The sequence below is a fragment of the Xiphias gladius genome, chromosome 13 (assembly GCF_016859285.1).
Source record: "Xiphias gladius isolate SHS-SW01 ecotype Sanya breed wild chromosome 13, ASM1685928v1, whole genome shotgun sequence".
NCBI lineage: Eukaryota > Metazoa > Chordata > Actinopteri > Istiophoriformes > Xiphiidae > Xiphias > Xiphias gladius.
In genome coordinates, this window is record NC_053412.1 from 492,581 (window position 1) to 503,656 (window position 11,076).

At 41.8% G+C, this 11,076-nt stretch overlaps 1 long non-coding RNA gene across 1 annotated transcript; it reads left to right on the forward strand.

Moving 5' to 3' along the window:
• The first annotated feature begins 1,449 nt into the window (after positions 1–1,449).
• Positions 1,450–8,502, forward strand: LOC120798238. The gene is made up of 4 exons (XR_005708646.1): positions 1,450–1,500; positions 2,897–2,977; positions 5,171–5,250; positions 7,296–8,502. It is a non-coding gene; the product is annotated as an uncharacterized LOC120798238 (long non-coding RNA).
• The last annotated feature ends 2,574 nt before the right edge of the window (positions 8,503–11,076 follow it).

Consider the following 11,076-nt stretch of genomic DNA (forward strand, 5'->3'; position numbering starts at 1 on the left):
ACGCAGATCAGATTCGCGCAGATTCAGAGACTTGAGATACGATGGCCTACAGTGTAAATGTGTTTTTAGAGCATTTTGGAAAGGCTCCACGTCGGCACCAAAAAGCACACGGCTCGGCTCCCTCGCGGATCATATGACATCTGTGACCATTCCTTTGGTCCAATTAAGAAATTTGTAGCTGCAGTGCAGGTTCTGTGGCTTCAGAGAGCGGCTGAGTTTGAAACAACGACACTGTTGTAGAGACATTTCATCCAGCAGCAGCCTGAGGTGGATCTGTTTTTTGGGCTCTCAATATCTTCGTCCTATGTCACAAGTTTGCCCTTCAGGAGTTTCTACATAAATTTCAGTCTTTATATGATGTTTTTTCAATCTGTCATCTGAGAAAATGACCGGCTGGTTGTGAGCGTGAAGCTTCTCGGATTCAGACATGTCAGCGTCTGAGACGCACATCCAGAAAAGTCAAAGTTGACATTATCATAAAGGACAAACACTCCTTCATTTACAGAGAGGTGTTGGCAGAGGTTGAGATACTATGCCCTGCCCTAATGCAGAGGTTAGAGAAAAAGAAGCTCCTTCGAACTGCAGAACTTCATTCAGAATCTTCCCGTTTTTAAGTTTCCTTCGGTATCGCAGTGATCCAGTGACAGTTGTCTGTACGTCCACGGCTGCGCTGCCACAGGAGCTGATCACCGCTGATTGGGCAGCTTTTAACGGGACGGTTTGACTGAATGGAAACAGAGAGAGGCTAAAAAAGGTTGTAGCTCACAGCAAACTCACTGCCAGTGTCAGAGTTTAATAAACCTCTGCCCTGCTTTATTATTCGAGTCATATTTAGAGTGTTAATATGCTGCTATCTTGGAAGAAACTTTTATTCCATTAACTACTGGTTGAGAATGTTATTAAATTACACAGTTAAACCCTGATCTCCAGAAGTGGAAAAAGTACTCGTACTCTGTAAAAAGCCTACTGTCGAGGAAAGTACTAAAGTATCAGCAGCACAATATACTTACTTTATTATATGTATCACATTATTGGTGTAGTATTACTGATGCATCAACGTGTTAGCAGCATTTCAATGTCACTGTTGGTCAAAGTGGAGCAAATTTCAGCTGCTTTATATAACGTTGGGTTATTTGATCTATGTCCAAACATCGTATTTTTTCATTTTCTCAATATTCAATATTTGTGTGTATCTGTGGGGTAGAAGCAGGAAGTGGCATAAAATAGACAAACTCAAGAGAAATAAATTTAGCTGAAAACTGCGTTCAAGTGCAGTACTTGAGTAAATGTACTTTCCACCACAGCTACTGTCCATGGTCCCATCGGTCCCCCTCAACACCGATAACATGGCTTCAGAGAACCTTAATTTAATTAACATTAAGCACTGTCAGTGCTGTTGCGTTGTTTACACCGGCATTAATGTGTTTTTTTTCATTTTTATTTCAGAGGGTCATCCCAGAGATCCACGACACAAGGATAAGTTCATCAAACACCTGACAGGTATGAACAACAAGCATCTATGATCTATTTGATATTAAATCATTTTTTTGAAGGCATCATTTCTTGTAAACACAAGATAATGCACAGAGCCTTGTGGTTATTCTGCACTGCCTTCTGTGCTTTGTTATCCCACTTGTACAACCTGGGAGCATTCAGAGTGAAGGTGAAGCTCCTTTTTACTTGAGGTTTCGACTGCTGGGGTGTTTTTTCCCCCAAAACAGCCTCTGACCGATCTCAGAAAAGAAGCATAAGGAGGGGAAAGAAAAAGTGCTGTGGGTCTGTGGGTCCCTTGAAAGGGAGCCACAGACATGAAACACATATTTCTAATTCAGTGTGATTTATAATCCCTGAGGACATCATTATCTCTGATGTCTGGCATGAACAACATCCATAAATCCACTTAGAAATCAGAGAAAGAAAAAGCTCCTTCTAACTGCAGAACTTGCCTGAGAATCATCCTATTTTTAAGTTTCCTTCAGTATCACACTGACAGTTGTCTTTACTTCCATGGCTACACTGCAAACAGGAGCTGTTAACAACTAATTCTGCATACTTGTAAAGATGGTGATGAGATAAATCTGCGACACCTGTGAGCCGGGGGGAAATGAGAAACTGACAAAAGCAGCATTGAGGAGCACAAAGAGACGATAGAGAGTGGTTTCTGGTGGTCCACCTTCAAAAAGAAAATTGGTGAATTATGCTTTAAAATAAAACAGAGTGGCAGTTGTTTCAAGAACCAGATGGACTTCTCCTTGCAACCACGTGGTGCTGGAAGCGTGTTGATCCCTGGAGCGGTTGTGGATGAATTTATTTATTTTTTTATTCTCTCTATGACCTGCTTTGATCCAGTTCTCTTTTTGTATCCTCTTGAACGTATCATCTTCAACTTGGATCCTGCCTATCACCTCCTTAGACTTCATGCAACATTTGGAGAAGCTTACGCTAGACCAGAATCTCTAGGCCACTTTTTTTGCTCTGAAATTTGCTACACACACCGGAGGGATGTGCTGACCAGGTGGTGAATGTGATCAAATTTGCTGCTTTTTTGGAGAGTTGCTGTGCATCGGCGCTGGGATTAAGAATATTTTGGATGTTTTTGCGAAATTCAGATTCACTCACCTACGACACGATCGCCTAGTTTTCTCTTAAAAACTTCAAATATAACAAGCAGGCACATAATAACTGTTGCAGCTGGACACTTTCTCCATAATTATTACCAAATTACGTATGAAATATCCCAGTAATTACCAACTAAACACTACGTCATTTTTAGGAAATTATGAGACAGTGTGTCGCAGCCGTGCAGTTATCTGAGAATAATGAACACCTTCTGTCCAATCAGAGGCCAGTATTCGGAGTCTTTAAAAGACATTAAAGTGCATTCTTCTGTCCCCAGGTCCTCTCTACTTCAACCCAAAGTGCAGAAAACATTTCAACAGACTTTACCACAACACCAGGGACTGCACCGTACCTGCCTGTGAGTACAAACGCGAGTGCACGCACACACACACACGCACACACGCACACACACACACACACACACACAAGTGAAATCGGGTCAGTTATTTATTTCACTAGTTGTCGGTTCGATTCCCTCCATTGTTACTGTGTTGTGTTGCTGCGGGAGATTGTTTGAGATCAAAAAACAGGATAAGACTTGTTTCAGCACACACACATGTACACAGATTTTTGTTCACACACACACACACACACACACACACACACACACACAGACACACACACTTTGAGATAAACACTGAGCTACAAGCATGATTTAAGATCACAAGAGCTGCTGCTGTTATGACACGATTATGCTGATAACACAGTGTGACAGTGTGTGAGTGTGTGTGTGTTGTGGCCTGTTCATGCAGGTTTAACTTTGTGAACATAGCAGCTGGTTTTCCTGCTGAGGATGAAAGTTACAGAGGCTGTGGAGGATCAAACTTGAGGTGGAGATACACGAGAACACAGAACTCAGGTTCTGTGTTGGTACAATTTTCTGGTCATTTACTGGAGTTTCTCCATTTTATGAGACGTTCTACGTTTACTTGACTGCAGCTGGTATTCGTATCATTTTGTTCATCCTCTACCTACGGCAGAAACACCGCTTTACCTTCCACGAAAAATGCTCTATGGAACAATGTCAGTCAGCGACAGTACGGCACTAGTCCTTGCCACAACACCAACCCTCAAAAGAAAATCAAGAATTTTATGGAACTTGCAGTGCAAACCTCAGATTTCCCTGCCAAGTTAAAGGTCAGACACAAAGGGTCCGTTGCGCTGTCCTGGATGATGAGCATTTTTTTTAACCACGATGGCAGCTTGAGTCTGGATGGCAAAGTCTGTCCGTCCACTGCTTTGGTCCAGACTGAAACGTCCCAACAACTGTCGGATGGATGGGGATGAAAAGTGGTTCAGACGTTCATGTTCCCCTCAGGATGAACTGGAATAACTTTGCTGACCCCGTGACCTTTCCTCTAGCGCCATCATCCGTTCAACGTTTAGGCCAATACTTTGGTTTACGACCAGATAGCTGCAGAACTAATGTCATGCTAGTGGGGCTGTAGACTTAGTCTGGTTGTGAAATCCCTTCACGTGAAGTCACGTGACGTAGAGGTCTGATTTACCGCTGTATCCCGTATGAAATGTATGAGAGCACACGTGAAAGCGACAACCCTACATGCAGTATAACGTCACGTGATGAATTCACACATAGGCACATTTTATTTTCAGACATTTCACAGGAGAAATCATGTAAAAGTATTGTATTGTTGTGTGTTTGTGTTGTTGCTCATGCATACACACACACACACACACACACACACATACACACACATATCTTTATATATGTTGGTAACTGCTTTTAATGTTGTGGCTGATTGGTGTATTTTACTGCTGAGTTGTGTATTTAAACTCATTTAGGGAGATAGATTCCGTGGTACGGGGCTTTTGCCAGTGTCGCAAACTACAGCATATGCCCATAAAATTCATTATTTAAAAACAAAAACAACATGAATGGATTTTGCATTGCCGTCTTTAGGGTGGTACATCGTTACAGCTGGGTTTCTGGTCATGTAACCTTTCCCACAGGTAAAATGAAAACCACATAAAACATGCGCAGTGTATCAGCATGCTTTTTTAAGGTGCAGTGTACAGTATTTAGTTTAATGAAGGTTCAGGTCCAGTGTCCTTTTTCACATTTGCAGAGTCTTTGCAGAGCCACTGAAAGGTTGCATTTTACCTGGGTAAAAATGTGCAGTGAATCTTCAGTTAAACAGACATTTTTTCACATGTTTCTAATGTTATCAATTGTTGCATTGCATTGAAATAATTGCTGGTTCGGAGCCATCAACACTGTTATTAGTTCCACCTGTGCTTTCCCTGCTATGACAAGTCAGGTGTGTAATTTTTGGGCGGTTTCCAAAGGGCACGACAGAAAAACAATGTTTGAGAATCACAATTTTAATGCAAGACGTAACTCACATAATCCTTTTCACAACATTTATCAAACAAAGCAGACAGCTTTGGCTTTCGGCCCAACAGTGGTGAACTAGGCTAAACGCAACCTGAACCTTGTGACACTCCAGCTGTAGATTGTGTCTGTTTTTAGAAAATTTCAACATATTTTTAACCACAGATAAATACGCTCTGTTGTTTTTATCCTCTGCAGATTATAAAAGATGTGCTCGTCTGCTGACTCAACTGGCCAACAGCCCTCGCTGTACAGAGAGATAAACAGACTGAGAGACGGTGAGACTGTGTCTGGACTCGGACATTTATGTATACAAACCCAAATATTCATCTTAAACGTGGTACCGCCTGTAGTTTACTCCTCCTGGAGACTAAAATCACATACAGACGATCTTACCCCTGAACCAGTGCAGAGGACACAGCATCGACCGCAAGTCCAGAGTTCAAAGGGCAGAACAGGCAGGACAGATATTAATGTGATCACAATGATAAATAACAGAATTTAGGGGCTGAAAAATATAATTACAGAGAACGTTAACTTCATCAGCTTCAGGCCTAAAAGTCTGGTTATAAAAACGTATTGAAGGCTGTTACATCAAGGTTTCTTCCTTCCTTAAAGGCATTCTTTGATAAGAAAAAAAAAAAAGTTGGAATGTTTTTTGTTTGCGTTTGTGGGATGTTGCAAGTCACACTGCAGAGAACCGACCCCTTCCTGAAACAGAGTATTAACATCATTATCTGGCATCATTGGTAGCGCAGGGCAGCGTTGCCAGCGAGCGGCCGTTTCAGCGGAGATCCTTAAAGAAGAGCATTAAAACCTACGAGACAATGTGACGATTGTTGGGTCAAAATTTATAACCGAAGGGGGATTTCTGGTGATGGGAACCGAGTCAGACTGTATCCTTATACAGGATTAGGTCTTAAATTATCCTGCAAATCTGAGCATCACCGTGGACAGCACTAGCGAGTCTTTTGTCAAGCCTAAGGAAGCGTTGGGATTTATAAACACTGAGGAGAGAGCACGGTGTAGCCGACGAATGAGTGGTCATGACTTTAGCCAAGGTGTTCGATGAACGACCCGTAAAAAATATTCTGCGACAGCGTTACCTAATGTTCAGATAACCTGGAGATGTTTGGCTAATACGCCAAATGATACTGGCCAAGTGAAATATGTGTTGGGGTAAACTGACAGCAGGACGTGGATAGCTAAGTTTATTGTTTTAGAGGGCTAATGTTAGAGGCTGGAAGCCCACGGCCATGGATAACCAAACTTTGCCAAACATAAGGGAAGGAACCCGAAGTGGCGGAAAGTGACCTTTTATACTACTGTATTCACCTCGTGTGCTTTCCGCACCACTAGGTGGTAGCAGACACTCGATAATCCATTGACCATCTTTTTTTTAGTCTTTTCCATGTGGATTTATATTATTTACTTTATGTCACTATGCTTATTAGATTAATTAGTTTAATTAGATTAATTTTTGTTTTCTCCGTTTCGATATGCCGAGAAATATATGGCATTATGGCATAACTAAGGTTTTTTACGTAATTCTGTGAAAGGCTGTATCCAAGTGAGCAGCCGGCAGGGGCCTCAGGATTAGTGGAGAGTTTTTTCTCTCCTCTAACTCTTCCCAAAACTAATGACGAACAAAAAACAGAGCTTGAATGGGCCTATAACACCTTAAGATCGGGAAAAGCCCCGGGCCCTGGCGGCTTCAGCTTGGAATTTCATAAACAGTTTAAATCACTGATGGTGAAACCGCTACTGAACATCTTCAATGATAGGGTCTCTCCTCAAAACCACTTCCAGAAGCAAACGTTAGCCCGATTCTTGAGTAGGATAAACCAGGGGATGAATTTTCATCCTTCCGTCCTATCAAACGGTTCATTGGCGAAGGGAAGTGGAACAATGTTAGAAGGTTACTCAACATCATTCAGCTACGTCATCGTAACAATCTTAAAGCTGTCTAGTCTTTGACAGGCTCCGAACTCGGACCTCGTCTCTCCCTTGCTGTTGTCGGTGTTTCCACCACGGTTCCTCTCTCCTCGGCTCTCTCCTGTGCCGGCTCTGCTCATGTTCTGTCAGAGCTCCTGATTTAAATCTGCCGTGCGTTACGAATCTGTCAGGGAAGCTTTCGGAGCAGAAAACACCCCTCTATGTTATATTTTTACCTGCTGACTCAGCTTCCTATTAAAGGGACAGTTTGTTAGTTCATGTTATGTTTTAACCTGAAAACCTCATTTGAAAGGGTCAGGTCAGTATGTTTAATTTTATTAAAAGGTTTTTGAGCTTTGCTTTACTGTCATTTCTCTCTCGTCTACAGCCTCCGGACAGGCAGTGGACGCCGTGACAACGAGGAGGGCGGGGCGTCCAGCCAATAGAAGCTCCTCTGAGGTCGTCTCCTGCAACCAATGAGCTCACCTGACTTTGATCCAAAACCAGCGATCAGAGTGCGCTGTTTTCTATTCTATTCTATTCTTTAAAATTCGTTTAGCTGCTAACTTTCCTCCTGCTGTTCCTCCGGGTTCTACCTTTGAGTAGAAATGCAATCTCCCCTACTCAACTTGATTCTCCTTTCCGCTACTTGACTCACCTCCAGCACAGTTCCTTGACAGTTGAGGACACACTTGCACTGAGTTAAGCCGCGCCAAAACGTGAATGGTTTTCCATGTACACGACAGGTTGAAATCACCAATCACTTTGCCGATTTGAATCGTTTTGCTCGGTTCAGTACAAAGCTCCATAGTTACGACCCCACAAGGTAAAAGAAGGCGCTTACCCTGACCATTGACTGGAGGTTGTGCTGGCCAATCTGTTTGTGCTATTCCTCCCTGCAATACTCAAAACCGATCCCCTGACCAAACGTTGTGCTGAGCGCTTTTTAGTGGACAGTGGCACTGCTTATGATGCCCTGCTAATGCGGTGACAAAACTTTTTTCCTGCAGCTGCTTCACAATAAAAGCCTCCAGCTAGTTTGCAAGTGTAAGCAGCAGCAGCAGCAGGAGGATATTTTTACATTTGGTTTACATCTGTACTAACTTCAGCTTCGAATCAGTTAAATAAGGCTGTAATCTTAAAATACAAACACAAATGTAGGAGTCAAACTAAACTGCGAGCCACAGAAATTCAGGTAGAGCCTACCAGACAACATCAGTTTAGAGGCCTGATACCAAGCACAACAGTGCTACTCAGCACAACTCTCCAATGCTGCCAGGCTCCAGTGGAAACATATGTTCAAAGCTCGGCCCTCGAACCAGGCCTGTGGAAAAATACGACTACTTGACTCGGGTCTTCTGGATTTGGCATTTTTATTTTATTGTATTTACTCAACTTCATCAAACTTAAACCTGCAACAGCTGATTTTTTTGTCCAGTTGTCTTCGGTAGAAAAAAGGAGTGAACACAACACTGTCAGATCTTCACCTTTTCAGTCTACATGCTGAACTTGTTATCAAACAGCTGCTTATTTCCACATCCAGCAGCTACAGAGCAACTTGATCCTTCATCTGGATCTGGTGTTTGTGTTCCCTATCCTTTTAGCTCTGGCTTTGGTCTCCACCAGTTTCTGAGGGCAACATCTGGCTCTTTGGCTGCTAAATGCTCCACCGTGTTCACCAGCTGCTCTCTGACTGTGTCCGCCTGCTGGTTGCTGCTCAGCAGGTAGTGGACGGTGGCTTTCTACAGCTGTTTCTCTGAAAACATCTGCCTGCTGCATGAGAGCGGTGAGAGTGAACCAGAGCAGCAAACAGATAAACGATGAGCTGAAACTCAGTGTAAAGCTCTTTAAAGCCGAGGGGAGCTGCAGATTCGGCCGATCATTCTCTGGGGGTTCATCACATGGTCATTTCATACACTGCTATTAAAATATTATTGGTTACAGCTGCTTTAAGTTTACTCATCTCCATTATACTCAACACTGCTCTCTTCTCTCCTGCTCCACTGATCTCACCTGGCTTCTGTTTGACTCTGTTCTACTCTAATATCCTCTACAACTCCTCAACATCTACTTTACTGAGCCTCTGACTCCAGTCTATACAACCAGACCCACCTCAGCTGTGTTCTACTGTATTCTACCGGACTCTAGTCTGCTGAACTCCACACTAACAGGAAACTAATCTTCAGCCTCTCACATTCAGACTGAGCGAAAAATGGATTTCTATTTTTCTGAAGTGAAAGCTCCTCTGGGTGGTGATTCTACTGGTTTTCTAATGGAGTTGGAGGAATTTTTTCTGGAAAGGATTTTTTTCTTAAACGAGATGGGTCGCTGCTCTGAAATCAAGAAAAATGTCAGACTTGATTTGAAAGTTAAGGCTGGTCTCTCAACAGAAAACTATTTTTTGCTCTCAAAAACTTTTACCTGGGACCAACGTCTTCTTCCTGCGCTTGTAGGACAACAGTGTTTTGGTTTTTGTGTTATTTTGGACAATGGACGGCTAAATAATATTTTAGTTTCCGTTCAAAGCTGCAGAGGAACTAAATGGACAAATCCTTTGATTGGACCACAGCTAAATGACAATATTTTATTGCCTTTTGTTCTGTCGTTTGAGATGCTAAATGTGTTTTATGTTACATGATGCATAATAATAATAATAATAATAATAATAATAATAATATTCCAGTGTATTTATATTGTTGAAGCTGCCGTCATGTGCAGAACAGAGCTACCTGCAGCCCTGTGTGCAATATGTACATACTGAAAGAGGAATAAAGAAACCCATTTGATATATCTTTTTTTTCCAAATTAAGACTTTTTACTTTGCGTTTCCTCACTCCCTCGGGTTTAATGTCTGTGTAGCAGTTATATGCGTGTAACCTGGGAAACTGTGACATTTGAAGAAAATGAACAAGTTCTTCTGGAGAATTCTGTTTTCACATACAGCTAAATAACAGTCAGGTTCTTTATTATATGAACAATCCCAAAGTTGATTTTTGCCCAAAATTCCAGTTTGTTTGAAGGACAATTTAAAGAATAACTAACTCCAGCTTATTACAACTCACCGTCGTAATTCTCTCCACCATTTGTAGCCGTAATAATAACATTGTACTCACAAAATTAAAATCTGAGACGTCACTTAAAAAAGTCTACTAGGCGAAGAACCACGAGCAGTCAGGTCAAGTTCCGGATATCTTCATTCTCTTTTTTTGGAAATCTCTGCAGGTCTCATCAACTATCTGATTGCTTTTTTCTTTCTAGTGGAACATGTTTTTTGGAAATCGGCTGACGATAATTTGTAAGAGTTGTGAGACTAAAACACTGTGTATTAGTCTATAACCCTGTCACCAGACAGAACATTGAATTTTGGACGATTGTGCTAAACTCCGAACTGCGTTCAGTGACAAGGTTTTCAATTTCTACATCTTATTATAAGGTTTGGGAAAGATTATGATTATAGCAAATAAACTATAGTCAACGTTAGGCAACCAAAACACTTAACTAAGGTTTAAGATCTCAGTCTGCTGCAAAGAACAGCTCTGCACTATAAAGTTGTACTTGGTATTTTACTCTGTCCTTTGGTGTTACATTTGAAACTTTTTACTGTTTTCACCTGAATTATTTTCCTGCACTTTAGAAAGCACTTTGTAGTCCCTGATTCGAGTAAGTGCTAAAAAATGAACTTTTCCATTTTTCTTGTATTTTTATGGGCAACCTCAGGTCGATGCACGCGCCTCCCAGATCTCAACAACACGTAGCACAGACTTGCACGCAAAGCAAGGTTTGGCTGTGGGTGATGTTACGTAACATCATTGTCCATCTTGTCATCGTCTTGTCCATTTATGCCATTAAATCCGAAATTCTTTCACGTGTGTTTCACAGATGTAGAGGGTTTTTTACACTGACACTGGACCGAATCTGGTTTCTGTTTCCCGGTTTTCTTCTACGTTTTCTTTACATAGTTTTTTTTTGCCAAACGTGATACTGCTCTCAAGTCTTCCTAATCCAGTGCGTACGAGATAAACAACCACGGACGTTCACCTATGTGGAGTCCGGAGAAGCAGAGCTCCAGCTTTAGGCAACTTAAATTCTTGGTTAAATTTAGGAGCAGAAAGTGGTTGTGGTTAATAAAGATCAAACAATGGTGGTCGGTGTGTGACTCAAATTCCAAT